This window comes from Melospiza melodia, chromosome 2, assembly GCF_035770615.1.
Source record: "Melospiza melodia melodia isolate bMelMel2 chromosome 2, bMelMel2.pri, whole genome shotgun sequence".
Taxonomy (NCBI): Eukaryota; Metazoa; Chordata; class Aves; order Passeriformes; family Passerellidae; genus Melospiza; species Melospiza melodia.
This window is the reverse complement of record NC_086195.1, coordinates 77,267,960-77,284,441: the sequence shown is the minus strand read 5'-3', so window position 1 is coordinate 77,284,441 and position 16,482 is coordinate 77,267,960. Positions and strand designations below refer to the sequence as shown.

The 16,482-nt window shown below is 38.5% G+C and overlaps 1 long non-coding RNA gene across 1 annotated transcript in view; it reads right to left on the bottom strand.

The window, feature by feature from the left end:
• The window catches only part of LOC134415173 (uncharacterized), a 93,154-nt gene extending 80,342 nt beyond the window's left edge, over positions 1 to 12,812 (bottom strand). Inside the window, exon 1 of the long non-coding RNA XR_010026951.1 lies at positions 12,773 to 12,812. This is a non-coding gene — a long non-coding RNA (uncharacterized LOC134415173). The remainder of the gene's footprint in view (positions 1 to 12,772) is intronic.
• Between the last annotated feature and the right edge of the window lie 3,670 nt (positions 12,813 to 16,482).

Below are 16,482 nucleotides of genomic sequence, written 5' to 3'. Positions count from 1 at the left end.
AGGTGTTCTAAAAAGACAAATGCACTTTATAGACCTAGAGGTTATCAGGGTTATCGGAAAGCAACAAACGTTAAGAAAAGTTGTGGCTTATATAACAATAGCTTCAGTTTTCTATGGGAGAAAAATAAGTAGACCCATTACTGAATTTAAGAACAGGATCAAAATGGGATTTTTGACAATAAAAGTTGAAAGAAGGTTACCTAGCTCCCACAGCAAATATAAAAAAAAAAAAAAAAAAAAAAAAAAACAAAAAAAACCAAAAAACACACCAGAAAGAAAAAAAGAAGAAAGAAGACATAAGAAGCCCATATGAAATACCAGAGAGGAAAAAAGGTAGCATTTCAGTTTGTTGCAGGCATAGAATCATAGTATCATAAAATGGTTTGGCTTGGAAGGGACCCTTGATATCATCTTGTTCCAGCCCTGTTGCCATGGGCAGGGAACCTTCCACAAGTCAAGGTTACTCAGAGCCTCCTCCACCCTTGAACGCTGCAGGGATGGAAAGTACACAAAATCTTTTGATTTATAGATTTTCTTTTTTTGAGTACAGATGTATAGTAGAAGATGAACAGGGAGGACACTAAGAAAAAAGGAGCTGTCTAAAAGTCATGCAGCTATCACTTAATGTCCAGGGACTTGACTAGACCTCTTCTTTTTAGGTTGGCCAGATGGATGAACTAACGAAAGGCAAAACTGAAGCAACACATATATTCAATGTATACCCTAACAAACTCATTTACAAATAAAATTTGCTTTCAGCCTTGAGTGGTGGAAAGCAAAACTTTAGTAAAGAATGATGCTTCATCATTGCCTAGCTTTGCTCGTGAGTGAGTGTAGGAATTACATACTCTGCCTCAAATTCACATGGAATATTTTTATTTTATTTTCTCAGCCATGAAAATAAATATTTATTGAAAAGCAACATAATATTTCATTTTAGTACTTAGGATTTTTTCATGTCTATGCAATAATTGATACCATGAAGAAAATCATTACTGTACCCCTGATAAGACAGGAAGCAAGGCCTTAAAACTCACTATATTGAATTTTCTAAAAGACACTGGTGTGGCAGGCTGATTTTTCATTAAAGTGGAGTAGTATAAAAAACTAAGGAATTACTCATCCTACTGAGGTACTGCCCATGCAGTGCAACAGTTGCCTGTAGTGCTTTGTTTAAAGATGCATCTTTGCAAAGGCTTCCAAACATTCAAAATACAACTCCTTTTTCAATCATTTCAAATCCAAATATTCAAAATACATCTCCTGTTTCAATCATTCCAATTTCAGTAGGATCTGCATGCTCCGTTTTCTTTCAAAGTCAGAGGAGAACATGGTTCTGCCTATAAGAAATCTACAAAAGTCAACAAGACAAGATTCCTCTGATGCTGAATTACATTGCACTGGTGAAGTTATTACTCTTACTATGAAGGACCAGGCAGACTGATTAGAACATAATGCAATCATGCTTCACGATGCTCATGCAGGGGGATGAGGAAAGCCATTTGCTTGCTGGTTGGTGTGCTACTCCCAGAGGTCAGAGGCCAGCTGTATCTAGTGCCCATCTGAAACATTCTGGGCGCTGGCTCAGACTGTGGAGCCAGCCAGTCCAACCCAGGAGTGCTTAGCACCAGCCCTCTCTCTTTAGCCAGGAGCAAAGCAGTTGGAATGCCACCAAACTGGGCCATTGAAAGAACAAACAATCAAGCAGTACAGATGATCAAGGCCCCAGTGCTTCAAATAATTTCCTGACCTGCTTGTTTAGTCCTTGAGTTACCTTGACAGACGGACTGCCACAACACTCTGCTCTCTCTGTCCCTGTAACCTCCTACAATGAAAGCAAAACTGAGAGATCATGAAGCACATTGATTATGAGCAGAGGCTGGAAACACAGGAGTCACGCTTTTTTCAACATGCACGCTGAGAATCACCAGTTCTTGAAACCAGCAAGAGCAGATGTATGACAAAGTACTACTCCTTAATGTTGGGTTACTATTGAAAAAAAAAGTTTGTTTGTTTTCCCCAAGGCTTCTTCTAAAGGAATTAAGCCTACCATATTGCCTGGAAAAAAAGACTGCAGTTTTACTAGCCTTTGACAACCAAGTAGCCTACCGAGAGGATGGAAATAATAGAGAGGAACCTGGTTTCCATATCTCTTTTATCAATTTACAGACACTATAAATTCCAATTTTCAGCCACAATTGCAGAATAAAAAGATGCCTGTTTTCTGTATCGGGCATCCTTCACCCATAAATTGTTCCAAAGCTACACTGAGTAAACACAAAATGAAAGGAAAAGTGCAACAGGAGGATTTCATACTGTCCTGGTTTAGTGTCAACCCACGACACATACTCATGAATTTAATGTGAAAAGTTTCAACCCCATTTCATTTATGCTCTGGTTTGGGAGTCCCAAAGTAAAGCTCTGCCAAGGGAAGAGCCCTCACCTCAACATTTCTGGGAAAGCACAGCTCCTTCTTGTGATCATCTGTACAACACTGAGGTCATTTAAGCTCTCTATCTAAAATAACATTCAAATAAAATACTGCAGTAACTCATAGGGGCAGCAGAAAGAACAGGCCTCTGAAGCGTCCAGATCCTATGTGATCACACAGAGAAAGGAGGAGAATAAATTTGGGATTCTTTTGTCAAAAAACTAGAAGAGAGTAGAACTGGGTTTTCTTTTTTAGTTTTTGGGTTTATTTTTTTTTTTTTCTTTTTTGAGAGTTTGTTGGTGTTTTGTTGTTTTGGGGGTTTTTTTGGTTTTGTTTGTTTGTTTGTTTTTGGTTTTGTTTTTTTTTTTTTTTGACAAAGCATAAACCTTTTTCTAAGTTCTTAGGGAAACAAAGCAAAGAAAAAGTCTTTCCAATGCCACAGCTAGACAAGGTCAAACTTGGTAAAAATGTCAACCCATGTAAAAATTAACTGAGCCCTTTCTCTAGTACAGTTTCACAGAGAAACAAATCATGCAAGGAGTGACCTCACTGAAAACCACATATTTGGTCGAATATATAACATTTGAACATTCAGTTTTAAATATCTTTTTACTTCTTTTAATCTTTCCTTTTCTTTTTAGGGGGGAGAGGGGGTAAAGAACATTAAAGCTGCCAATGGCTTACTGAAGAAAAGAGTCAAGTGAACTCAGCTGAATTTGTAGACAAGCAATCCCCTTATGGGCATCACAGAATGACTGAAAACTACCACTGGTCTTATAGCTCAAATGCAGCTTCTCAGCATGTCTTTCTCCCTGTGCATAATAAAGTCAGAGACCAATTTTTTTCGTGCCAGAAGCCCATAACTCACCCAACAGCTTTCTTCAAATTTTCTGCATGGGGTGAAGGAAGGGGCATTGAAAACATGAATTAAACATTGGAGGGGAAAGCAAAACAAACAAAAAAAAAATGGAAGGGAGGTTTTATTTAGTTTTAGCCTGAACAATAAATGTTTGGGTTAAATTATTTCTGAATATTTCTAAATATGTTACAATTAGCATCTTAGACAATTTTCATTTTATGTGCTGTACCACTGATTACATATAACTTCACTGAAATAAAATCAAACCAGAAATTTAGCCTATTGTAACAGATCTTGTCATTCTCAAAGGAAATTTTCCAATGTTTCCAGCCTATTTGATGTTCAAGTTTATTTTGTCATTCAGTATAGGATGACCTTGGCTACCAGTTAACAAGGGACATTGTCTACTTAATAGAGCTGACAAAAGGCACATAAAAGACAGTGAAATATACATAATACTTACTAACTATGACTAAATCCCACAGGGCACAACTTTAAGAAAGAACATTTGTGTTCTGTAATCTTCCATTATGACTGGGGGGTTTTATTCCTCCTACAGTGTCACAAAATACTGGCATGCAAAGCCTCGGTCTCCATGAAGTGTATAAATCTAAATGAATTTCCTTATACACTGAGATTACAAGCTAAAAAAAAAATTGGACAAAATAGCCAACTAACAGAATGGAAATTTAAAAGCTAGACAAGCTAAGAAAATGAAGAATGTAACTCTTGGCAGTATTTGAGAGAAGTCACCCAGAAGGATGGTGAGGAAAATAGACTAGTAGAAGAAACTTGGCTGCACCACAGATTCTGGCCTTGCAAAGGCAGATATCACTTCTCAGTTCCACCATAATAAATGGCGCAGTACACAACTAGATAAATGTGATTTATACATATAAAAAATTATTCAATAACAAGGAAAATAATCTGCTTTGTGAAAGGAAGGGTTAAAGGATTTCTCTTCCCATTACTTCACATTATTTGTCCTATGTGAAGAAGTGCACTTGAGTATTCCATGGACTACATTTATGAAGGGGAAATAAATCTTTTGGATGTAAGCCCAAATAAAGAAGAAAGAAAGAAGGTACAGCTGACAGTATGTGACCTGGCTTCTTAATGTAGAATGGGGAATAATAACTCAGAGACACCAGAGCCTTCCAAACCCACATGGTTATAGCTGAAGATATCATTTCAGATAATTCAAATTATGGTATATCTTCTCTATGTCCAGGGAGATCCAAAGGAGGCCCACTGTGATATTTTATAACCTAAAAGCTAGATGCAATCTCCAGAGGAGCTGATGGCATTATCTGACATAAGAGCTGCAGAAGCTTGTTTTCCAAAAACTGTGCATAATTTAACCAACTATTTTCCTGCACTCTGTTTTCTAGATGGAAATTTTTTAAGCTTCAGACAGAAAGAGGACAAAAGTGTTTATTACATCTGAGAGAGATAAAGAATTTTCTTCCAGATGACCTTTATACTTGCGTGCATGTATTGCCCAAAAATTAAAGTGGGAAAATGCAAATTATTTAAGCTGCAGTAAAACCAATATAATTTATTTCCCTTCCCTAAGAGTTATTGTCAAGACTACAGAAACTTGAAGCAGGTAAAGAAATGAAATTAATTTTAACAATGATTCTATGGCTCAAGTGAGTGAGCTATCACATTCTTATAGGCCCAAACTCTTCTTTTTAAACAGAGTTTAAATGTTCTGAATTCTACTTCCAGTTCCATAAAGGCTGATGCATACATAAAAATTAAATAGTTGAACAATTATTTGCATATCTAAAGCCTAAAATGTAGCCTAAGTGAAGTTTGACATTACACTCAAAAGGACATTGCAGTCGACATCTTTAAAATGCCTGTTTTCAACAATCTAGACTTTGATATGGTTTAAGACCCTCTTGTAGAGCAAAAAGGGGCATTTTCCAAGAGAAGCAGAGATTTTACAAAAACACTTTAAAAAAAATTCATTCCTATGCAATCTTTGTTTTTTCAGTATGTTTAGCTATGCACATGAAAACATGAAACTTTTTTTTTCCAGCTTGCTCTTCAAGACTGGCACAGTTACAGGTTTAACCTTCCCTCTTAGACCAAGACAAATTGCTCTATCATTACTATTTTATTTTTATAGTCATTACAACCTAAAATTTTGTCTCAGCAGTGTGGCTTTTTATTGGCCTTTTGAAAACACTGGGTCAGAAAATTCAAACTATAAAGCAGCCATTACTTGGTTATTGATGCTAACCCTTTGATAGGTCTGAGGAAGTCAGGTACATTATGTCTGAGCCTTTGAACATTTTTTTCCTTTTCATTTCAGCAAGCATTAACATCAGAGACATCAAGCTAATCCTTTCAGCTTCTAATCAGTGTTGTGGACACTTTTATTTCAGCAACTGAGCCTCTCTTCAGCTGCTGAGAATTTCAGATTGAAATGTTAATGATTCTAAAAATGTCACTGAGATGACAGTGCCCCTTTCTGCTGCCTACAGTTTTGTAGGAAAACAAAGTTACTGGAAGAAACACTTAGTGCAGAGGAAGTACAGCCCGACTGCAATCATCCTACAGGTGTAAACTGACATTTTAGAAAAGACACTATCCTAAAGTACCACTGTTAGTAGTCAGCATAGATCTGTCTGCTCTGGTTCGTGCCCTCTTCACTCATCCTGCAGGAACTGGGTGTACTTTCTGCTATTCAGTGGTTTCACTAACCATGTCCTGTCTGGTGAGCTTCCCTGATGATCTCCGTGAGATTCCCTGAGAACCCCAGACCTCAAGACTAGACTTTTCCTATAGTGTTATTTTACCTTCTCCAGAAGATACCTATGTTGTCCACCAGAGAGATGCCACAGAGAAGCCAGAGTGAGTGAAAGGGTTATTTTCTGACTGAACATGTTGAATGCTAGCATTTGTTCTTAAATAATCAAGCTTGGCTCTGCTTTCTTTTCTTCCTCTCTTGCGACCAAACAGCATGAAATAAAAGTGAAGAGAGTGCTTTTAAATTTTTTTGAGCAACATGGAGCTCAAAAAGAACGGATCACACTTTAAACCCCCAGGAAAAGGAAAGAACAAAAACAAAACCAAAAACAAAACCAAAAACAAATGAAAAACAAACACAAAAGCAAAAGCAAAACCAAAAATTCCTTTGTTATAAGCCAGGATTTTCATATAAGTCCCAAAGTCCCAGATCTCAAACTCCAAAGAGAATATTAAAGCTTATTACAATTACCCCCCCCCAATAATTTACAAAAATCACAAGACTTGACAATACTAAAAAATTTAAAACTTTTGTCCATTATAGAAGTGCACTAAAGAGCTTAAAAAGTTTTCATATTTTTGCAGGGGAATAAACTCTTTCTCTTCTACCTGCAAGAAAACTTTGATTCAGAGTGAAGGGAGAGACAGCTACTGATGCTTGCCAACAAAATGAGGCAGAGAAATTGTTCCTGCTCATAAAGGCACAGACACTGCTAGAAAGAATATCAAAATAATAATTGTTCAAGATTTCTAAAACCATTAACAAATTTCAAAATGTTACTATAATCAAACATTGGTCAAATCTTTTTTGCTTACTAGCTCTTTTCTTATAACAACTCCAGAATACTTCAGTACTGGTGGAATATTTTGACCAACCTGGCTGAAAGTATATATGCAAAACACTTAATGCAGAATTAAGGAACCCAGAAACCATTATAAACCCATGATTTTAATCTCTAATGTGTGCTGCTAAATATTTTTTAAAGTATTTATTAATAGCGTCTGCAGTCCAAATCAGCAGCAAAACCATTTTTTACAATTCTAATACAAATTAATTGGTGTAACATCTGCAAAATCTTATCAGCACTGTCTTGCTAAGACTGAGCACTGATAAGCAACTCCACTATCCCTCCATCACGCTTTTTTATACAGAATCAATGTTTAGCAAAAGGAGTGGTGTTAGCGATTGTTATCTGCCATATTACAGGCCATTTTGATATATCATGATAGGTCAATCTCTTAAAATAGACATCATGCTTCGGAGCTTCGAGACTTCTAAATTTTGTTATAGCTTTAATTGACACACTTCTAAAGAACCAAGTCCTCTTCACTGATTTTATTATATGAACAAGTGGGGCTGCAACTAATTTTTCTTGATGGGTAAATCAGGTACATTTCCACTGAAACAAGTGGGCACTGGTGTTTCATTCTCTTCCACTCTACACTGTATATGGTCTACAGCAGAAACTGTCTTCATTTTGCCTGAGTCTTTCTAGATGGGTGGTGGTGTTTATTTAGTGACCGAATTTGGACTTTCTGATAGTTTATGTACAAAGACTTCACAGTTCTTAACAAAATAGTAATTTTTATTTCCAAGCCTTTCTTGCAGTAATTGCAAAGGAATATGGGTGCACAACACACAGAATTATGGTAATTCTTTCTAGTAACGTTTGTCATTGGTAAAAGTGTGTTTTGGATTTATTCACAAGTTCCTCTCTAAGCAGGGGCAGGCCTGGTTTCACAAACCTTCTCGGCAAAACATAAGACACACAGACTTTCTGGATTCATGTTTGAATTTTCTTGAATTGTCACTATTCTGACCTAAAGACAGGTCCCATATTTTCCCAAGATGGATAATGTTGGATATCTTTTTCCTGCCATTTTTAAATGCACCTTGGTCCTGCTTATGAAACAATCTATTTCAATTAGGTAAATATGTGCATAAAATGACCAGCTTTGTCTTCAAAGCATTTTAAGGATATTCCAGCCTTTTAGAGCATTAGCCTTTTCTTGATTAATTTTTAATTTCAGTATTAACATCTGGGTTATTCTTTTTTAAATAAGGAAAAAAATTCCTCAATGATCTCTATTGACCGAAGTTTCCAAAATAATGTTTACTTTCGCATCTTTGCAGTTAAATTAAAAGTCAGTACTAACACAATAAATGCAAACTACTTTGGCCTTTCCTGAGTCCTTCTAAGACAGCTCACTCCTAGAATAAATGACAGTAGCATTTTCAAAGCTGCTAAATTATTCCAGTCCTACTGAAGCAGATACTGTCTGGCATGACGGATCCTAAGACTGGTGAATCTGAACAGACAGGAGTAACTGAGTGAGCAGAATTCACTGTTAAAACTGTGATAAAGAGCTTAAGATAAAAGGAGAGATTTATATTGAAATAGCAGCTTACAGTAGCAGATCAGTTTAATTTACTCCACCATGTAGTAAGCAAAAAGCGTGTAAAAGGTGGGTAGACAGATTTGACTTGTGGATCAATATTCTGTTGATCTCTGGCCACAAAACAATTAATCTCTGCAGTGCAGGACAAAAGTAAAGGGGAATTTAATGTCAAATCAGTTAACCACAATCTGAAATTGAAAAAGCAGTATTGATAATGATGGTTAGCACAAGTTCCTCCTATTAAGCGATATCATCCAGTGCATTCATTGTAATGTATTAATTACACAGTGCAGTCAGCTTGATCTCCTAGGCTAACATCATAGCAATCAATTCCAGCAGCGTCTCCACCATTCTGTTAAGAACTACATTTCCTTAGCTGATTCAGAACTTCTTAGAGAAAAATTTAATTTCAGCTATCTGCCATAAACTCTCTTTATCTACAGAGCTCTTATTTCGGAGGGAACACAAGTCTTTGGAAAATAAATTTAGACATAATACATCATTATTTTAATATATGTGGAAATTCCATTTGGAGACCAGCTTTATTTGTCAGGTGAGACTTTAAGAGACACAAATAGATTCAGTCTTCTTAAAAAAGGAAAATAAAAGAAAAGCATGCAGGGACTGATGGCAGAGGGGGTGATAGTAAAAAAGATAAAACAAGAGGAAACAGATAATTAAGCTCTTCCAAGAACAGGATATTTTTTAAGGAACAAATACAGACAGTGTGCATATTAAATTAATAATGGAGGAGATTAGAAAAAAACAAAAACACTATGCAATTTTACTAAAATAACAACTGCTTGAAATTACAGGAATATTCCAAAGACTAACATTCGTACTTCTGGGCATCCCCTCAAGTAGTTGATAACTCATCCCTTATTTTAAAAAAGTGAGATCTTGTCAAGTTCTCTCCTGATGCTTTGCAGTTTTACCCTGAGTTGTTCACGTGAAAAGTTCAAACATTTTTTTCTTGTCCCTCATCAGAACCAAGGCTTCTCAGTTTTTCTCATGAAAGAGGAGTAGCCAAACAGACACATTGACCATGTTGGACTGAGATTTATTCACTTAATTTCAGCCAGCTGCCAGAGCTACCTGATCAAGAAGTAGCACTGAGGTTCCAGTGCCCCCATGGGACACAGCATTGCCTTCCCACACAGCCATAAATCAGATCTCATGGCATCAGCTCAGTGCAAGAGAGACCCCTGCTAGAGCCACATCCACTTGGGTGAATTTGGAACAGGGCACCTTCCCTTTGTCACAGACACTGCTGTAAAACTAAGCCAGGTAAATCAAGACTCATGTGGTGGGACACCTCAGTAAATGTCTGCTCTGAAACTAGTCACTCAAGGATCTCCCTCTAAACACAGAGAAAATGTTTTTTTTTTAAAGGTTTGGGTTATCTGATCCATTTTAGCTGTCCACAAGCTAAATCTCAGAAGCTCCTGTTTCTCTCCACTGACTACAAAACAAGGTTCAACAGCCACCTTAGGTGTAAGAAACCACAAGAAATATGAATTTGGTCAGATAAATGCATTGCCTACTCCTTTCACTGGCTCTCCATATATCATCCTGTATCTTATTGCAACTTCTCAAAAAAGCATTTTTCCCTATCATGCACTCTTTTTTTTTTTTTTAAACAACCAGTTATTTACCTGCAACCTCTGCTATTAAAGATCCTTGAAATGAACAGGATAGAAAAAAAATAATATTTCAGGAAGACTTTTTGCATGAGTTAAATGAATTTGTTTTGAAACTGCTTCAGATACAACAATTATATCAGTCATTAGGGATTAAAGAAACATTCTTAACCCACTGTAACTTATTGTCTGCATCTGTAATCTACCTTGAGGAAGAAACATGAACCAGAGCTACAAGTACTTGAAAGTTGTAGTGGAAGACCAGCAGAAAGAAAAAAAAAAAAAAAGCCAACAGATAATGTAAGTATGTAAAGGGGCAGTACTGTCAATTAGAACTAATTTTTCAACAAAAAACCCTTTCAGTGTAAATATTCATACTACAAAGGCATACTGCCTCTGCTGTTAAAGAGAGTATGTTTGTAGATTCACTGGGGGAGGTAGAGAAAAAGAATTGTTGATCCTTCATCATGATCTGCCATTATTGACTGTACTAAAAATGAATTATGGTATTTTAAGATACTTACTGATATTGGCAAAACTCTTCCTGAATGAATCACTGCACTAGAAATCAGGGAAGAACTATTTAATCAAGATCACTGGTCCAAATGCAGGTAAAACTCAAATGAGTAATTTCTAAACTGAAGCATATTGGTAAACCAAAAAATTAATTACTCCTGAATGAATTGCAACTTAAATTAAAGTAACGCTACCGAGTACCTGCAAGATATGAACATTCTTAAGTGCATCTTGTTAGCACAGCAATATCAGGACCCTATTCCCACTTCAGAGGCACTTACAGCTCAGCTCTGCAGGATGCCTTTTTCCCCTAGTTGCCTCAAAATGTCAAAGAAGGTGTCAAACATTTAAGTACCTCTTCCAAAGTGCCAAAGGAAATATTACAAGGGTGTCTCTAGAGCCCAACAGAGATATCAGAGAAGTAACCAGGTTAACTCAGGCAGCTCTCAGCAGAGAGCAATGCCAAACAAGCAATTTTACGCCAGCTCCTGGTGTATAGCCAGTGGTGATTAGCTTACCAGTTACAGGTTACAGGTAATGTGGGCTTAAAAACAGCTACATCCATACCTCTGCCAAAGGGGCTTGAGTCAGATGTACACAGGGGATGCCCAGAGAAGAAACAGACACAGAAAACAGTTCAAATTCAAACCCATCTCCAATGCTTAATTTTTAGACTAGATCTCATTGTTTATATTCCAGGTATTTTCCTTTGTTGCCACAATGTGAGCTGGAGACATCAGAAAACATGTGGATGGTTCAAATATTCAATAAAGTTAAGTGATAGATGTAGACTTGTTTTCTCTGAACTCTGTACCAAACCATTAAACATTTGATGTTACATTCTCTGCTGCTGTAAAGACAAGTAGTTCTACTTAATCCCAGAGAATTGCACCCACTCAGACCTGTAAAACAATCTAACCTCCTTCAGTGATGAGTTTGCCTGCATATCACTCAGGTCAGAAGCACTTGTCTGTGTTTTCTTGGTTTCTACCTTTTAATGGCTGCACTTTGCCCTTTTTGCCAAGAGGGAGCTAGCAAGTGAACTCAGAGCAAGATATTATTTTTGAGTATGAAAAATGTTTATGCCCCACCAGTCTAGCAACCATTCCTTTTACACTAATGAGCCGTTAAAATCTGTGTTAGAGGATCACTAATCTTTCAGGAGGTTAACATGTAGCTCATCCAATTCTAACACTTTGATCACAGAAGCAGGATTTTTGGGAACAGAGCACGTTTTATTAAAAAGAAAAGGAAACACATGGAAAGAGAAATGCATTGTTAAGACTTAGGAGTGCCTGTGTTATTTCAGATATTTATACAGGAATAAAAGCTTTGACTCTGATCCCATTTTTTTCCACTGTTTTGTCCTGCAATGACATCAGCCTTCTGACATGATTAAAGTCTTGAAAATGCAGAGTAGTATAAAGTCAAAGATGGGGCAGAGAATCAAACATTAATAGCAGTGACCCATCATAACAGCACCTCATAAGAGGCATCTCTTGTGCATCTTCAAGACATTAAGCATGGACTGAGAGAGGCTGGCCCCCTTTGGGACAATGGAGGTCACCAAGAGGCCCCCAAAGATGGGGATTCTCCAAAAGCCCAGGTCACAAGTGATGCATGGTAGACACAGATAGTGAAGCTGGTACTTAAGACTCTGTAACCTGAGTTTTAGCCACAAGGAAGAAAAATATCTCTAGTGGAAACATGAAGCTCGGAGGGCTCATACAGTGCAGCAAGCAGAATGCCTATGTTCTCAGCAATTCTCAATTCTCAGCAGTATGCAACTCAGAAACCAAATCTTCTGCAGAGATAAAGCTGGAATGTGCCCTTGTTTTCAGCAGGAAAAAGAGGGGTGGTTTGGTCTCCTGCCCTCTCCTGGTGTTAATACTTGGTTGTGCCCTTGGTGGCCTCAGCAGACATATTTATCAACAGCCAGTGAAAAAACAGCCTTCAGGTCACAGCATCTCACAGTCACATGCACTAAAACCTCCTTTTTCAAATGCAATCATTTATTTTTCAGCTACATCTCATCCTTTGAGATGGATCTTTACGTTTTAATTCACCTATGAAATTCACTGGAATTATTCACAATATAGAAGAGGGTGCAGGGTACCCAGCTATGCTGCATGTAGTATAAGAAAATTGAAAATCAAATAGGCTTACCAACAGCTCTCTGCTCTCTACAGTAACCTGTCAGCGCCGCTTCTCTGCAGCAAGTGACAGCAACAGGAAATGATGGGATGCTGACTGCTCTCTGCACTGCTGGGACCCAATAATACAGTATTTCCTTTGTGGTACCAGAGGAGCTACCTAGACCTCAGAGATGAATTCTCTAAGGACCCTGCAAAATATTATCAGCCTCTTTCTGAGACATTTGTAAAAACACTGAAAAAATGACTGAGTGATCTCCTGCTGCCTGTAGCTGATGCACAATTTGGTGAGCTCTGCAGAACTATGCTAAACAGAAGCATCTGTACATTTCCTGCTACTGCTATTCTAGGCTGGCTGTTTCACTGTAGCAATGTAACAAAACACATACCAAATTGGAAAACTGACTGTGGCTGTTATGAAGATTGCTTTATTCTATTTTATATCCTCACAAATTATCACAAATTATTATTAGCAGATCATGGAGGTTTTTTTCAGTGCTCCAGTCACTACTTGAAGTTCTTTGTTAGATAATTTCCAATAATCTATTCTGAATGTCAATTAAGAGTGCTCAAGGTAGGAAGGGTTTTGGCTGGGTAGTGAGCACACTATCTCAGTTCCCAAACAACCCAAATTCAACTCATCGCAGGCACTCATCAGAAAAAATATGGATCTTTAACTTGTCAAAACTTTTATGGCACAGTGTCTTGATTTGAAAGACAGGTGTCTGCTAAGGAAGGCAGGAGCTCCCCTTGGAATGGAAAAATATGACCCCCTTCTGAATTTTTATAATTTTGAAATTAAGGGGCTTTCAGGCAAAGTCATGGGAATAGGAAAAACAGTTCTTCACTAGTATGTATAACAAGGCAAACAAACAACAACAACTACAGCATTAACACCAAACAGAGCCGGGAACCCAGTGTCAGCCTTTCCGCTGTGGTGCCTTTCCGCCGCGGCGCCTTCCCTGTCAGTGCAGTTCCGGTCAAGGCCAGCGGGGGCACTGGTGGCTCCTGGTGGGCGGGGCAGGCGCTGTGATTCCCCCCAGACTGCAGGGGGCGCTGTGGCGCGGAGAGCACGTGGTGACAGGGGAAGCGCATGGCGACAGCAGGAAGGGATGGAGAAGGGATGGAGGAGTTTCTTTTATGGATCTCCAGAGGGCGCCGGGATCGGCTGCCCATCTGGATAGCAAAAGGAGCTGTGGCAGTGTGAGACACAACTGCTCACTTTGAAAATTTAAAAAAGGTTTATAAAACCTTAACAAAAATACAACAAAGGACTACATAAGGAAAAAGCTGCAGTGCTGGGAACTGCCCCTCGTGCATACTACGCGGCCAGTTCATCTTCAAGACGGATGCTCAGTCCTTTATACCCCTGGGGGTTGCATCAGCCAGCCCTGGCCCCTCCCAAAGTCGGTCAGTCAGCTCTTCTTTGCCATTTATCGGTGGAAACCATTTTCGTGTAACTTGGTTGGAGATCAGGTGTTGCCATGCCACACCCCCAAAGCACGAAGCTTGTCCATTCCCAACTGCCCCATGCAAGGGATACACGTGCACACCTTCTTTTTTACCTGTCCTAGACAACTCTGGCTGTCTGATGGCAACAATACAGGGGGTAAAGGGAACTATGGGGACAACAGAGGACATCTAAACTACAATAACATAACTATACATCACTAAAGCTTTTCTTAATATTCACACAATAGTTATCTTTTAATTGTGAGAGCCAATCATCTCATTATTCATCTATAACAGCACGAAACCTCTGGAGAAGCAAGCTGGAATGGCAGGACATCTGGCAGGCAGAGGTGGAAAAGCTGCAGTGCAGCACAAACCCGGAGCAATGGCAGAGGTACAGTGTGGGTTGGGCAGTAGCAGTATAACTCTGGGGTACAGTAAAAGGTTCCTTGGGCTTTTCTCATCAGCTCCTGGTGGGGCATCCACTGGCTCTGGGCTCCTCGGCAGCAGAGCAGCAAAAGAAGCCAAGCAGGCAAGCTCAGTGTCAAAGCATAAAACAAAAGCCAACAACAAGAACAAAAAAATCCACGCCCAAAAGCAACAAAAAAAAAAGGAACAAAAAAAAACCAAAAAAAAAACCCAAAACCAAAAATAAGCAGGCAAACCCCACAGAAACTGGAGGATCCCTGGTCAGAAATACCAGCCAGGCATGTTCAGTCTAACCACCCACTGGAAGAGAGCAGACTGCCTCTCGCCTTGCCCCCAGCTCTCCCCAGAAACCCTGGCTCAGCTTCCCTTTGTCGCGACAGCCCCAGAACCAGAGAGGACGGCAGGTGGACGACAGCTGCCCCCCCTGAGCACACTACCAAGCAAAACAGATCAAAAACCCCAAAAAAGGGATGGGATAATAAACAATCCCCAAGACACATAGCCTGATTTATGCATAAGAAAACCAAATCTCTTTATGTTGCAGAATAGAGAGAAAAAAGCATCAGTTCAAAAGCCACTCTGTGCACTTCCCATATGGATATGGCAGTGAACAGTGTGGTAGAAAGAAACCTGTGTTCTGCTGTGTCTTGGTTTCTACAAGTAAGGAGAGGCAAAAGACAAGAACAGCAAATAGATCAAAAGTCCCAGAAACTCACAAAAAAGGATGAGTAGACTTAGCTCAGAGAAGAAAAGAAACAAGAGATGTTCTAATAATGCCATGCAACCAAGGAGGGTGAAGATGGGGCAGATTACACTTTCTCATTTGTAAACAAACCTGTGAAGACCACATCCTTGTTGTGCTCAATGTCACTTGAGAGAACAAACCAGGGTTTCAGAAGCCCCTTTTGGTCCATGTGCAGGACAGAGCAACAGCACCCTGCTCTTGCCTCTGCTTCCAAGTAAAACCATGTGATTGTTTCTGCAAATGCCCTAGCAAAGGGCTGTGGAATGAATGCACATTAATGTCCAGACTAGGCCCTGTCCAGTAGCTGCCCAGTTGCTCTGGCTGCATTATTTTGCTGTTAAACAGCTCTAGCAAATCTTTGAGAGTTACCCAAAACAATGAAAAAAATTTTAAAAAGTGCCAATAAAATAAAATAAACCCTCAACACTGAGCAGGTGACAAGGATATTTTTAAATATATTTATTTTATAAGAGATAAACAAGACTACTTTGCAGGCAGAAACACCTTCTGTTTCTGTTTCTTCAGAAATATTTTCCACAAAGCAAGCACGACTTTCAGCCATTTCTTATCAGAAACTGAAGCTGACTAAATCGTTCAAAGAACATCTGTTTTAAAAATACCCTACATCATATTGTAGACTTCAGTGAAAAAAAAATTAAAAAATCACATGCAACTGGATGTCTAAGAGATTATAAATCTAAGGAGACATGTACAAGGAGAGGTAAATTGCTGTGGTTTAATACTGTAGCTAATTTTGTCAAACTGCCCATTTTGTCTGACACACATCCTGCTAGTTATTGAGTTACAGCTTCTTCAGTATATTTATTGATAAGAATCAAAGGATTATTCAAGTTGACTCTAACTGGCATTACTGATGAAAGACTGTGAACTTCAGTATGACTGAAACAATGATAAATTAATAAACTATTTGCTCCTTACTACATAAATGTTCAGATGCTATTCTTACTCCTAAACATCAAAAATTTTAGGAAAAGTAAGCCAAAAAACCTTTAAGAGTGGAGTTTAGAGAAGGAGGGGGGTGGGGTGGTGGGAAAGGTATCCTAAGTGTAATCTGTTCATCATATCTAGAATACAAA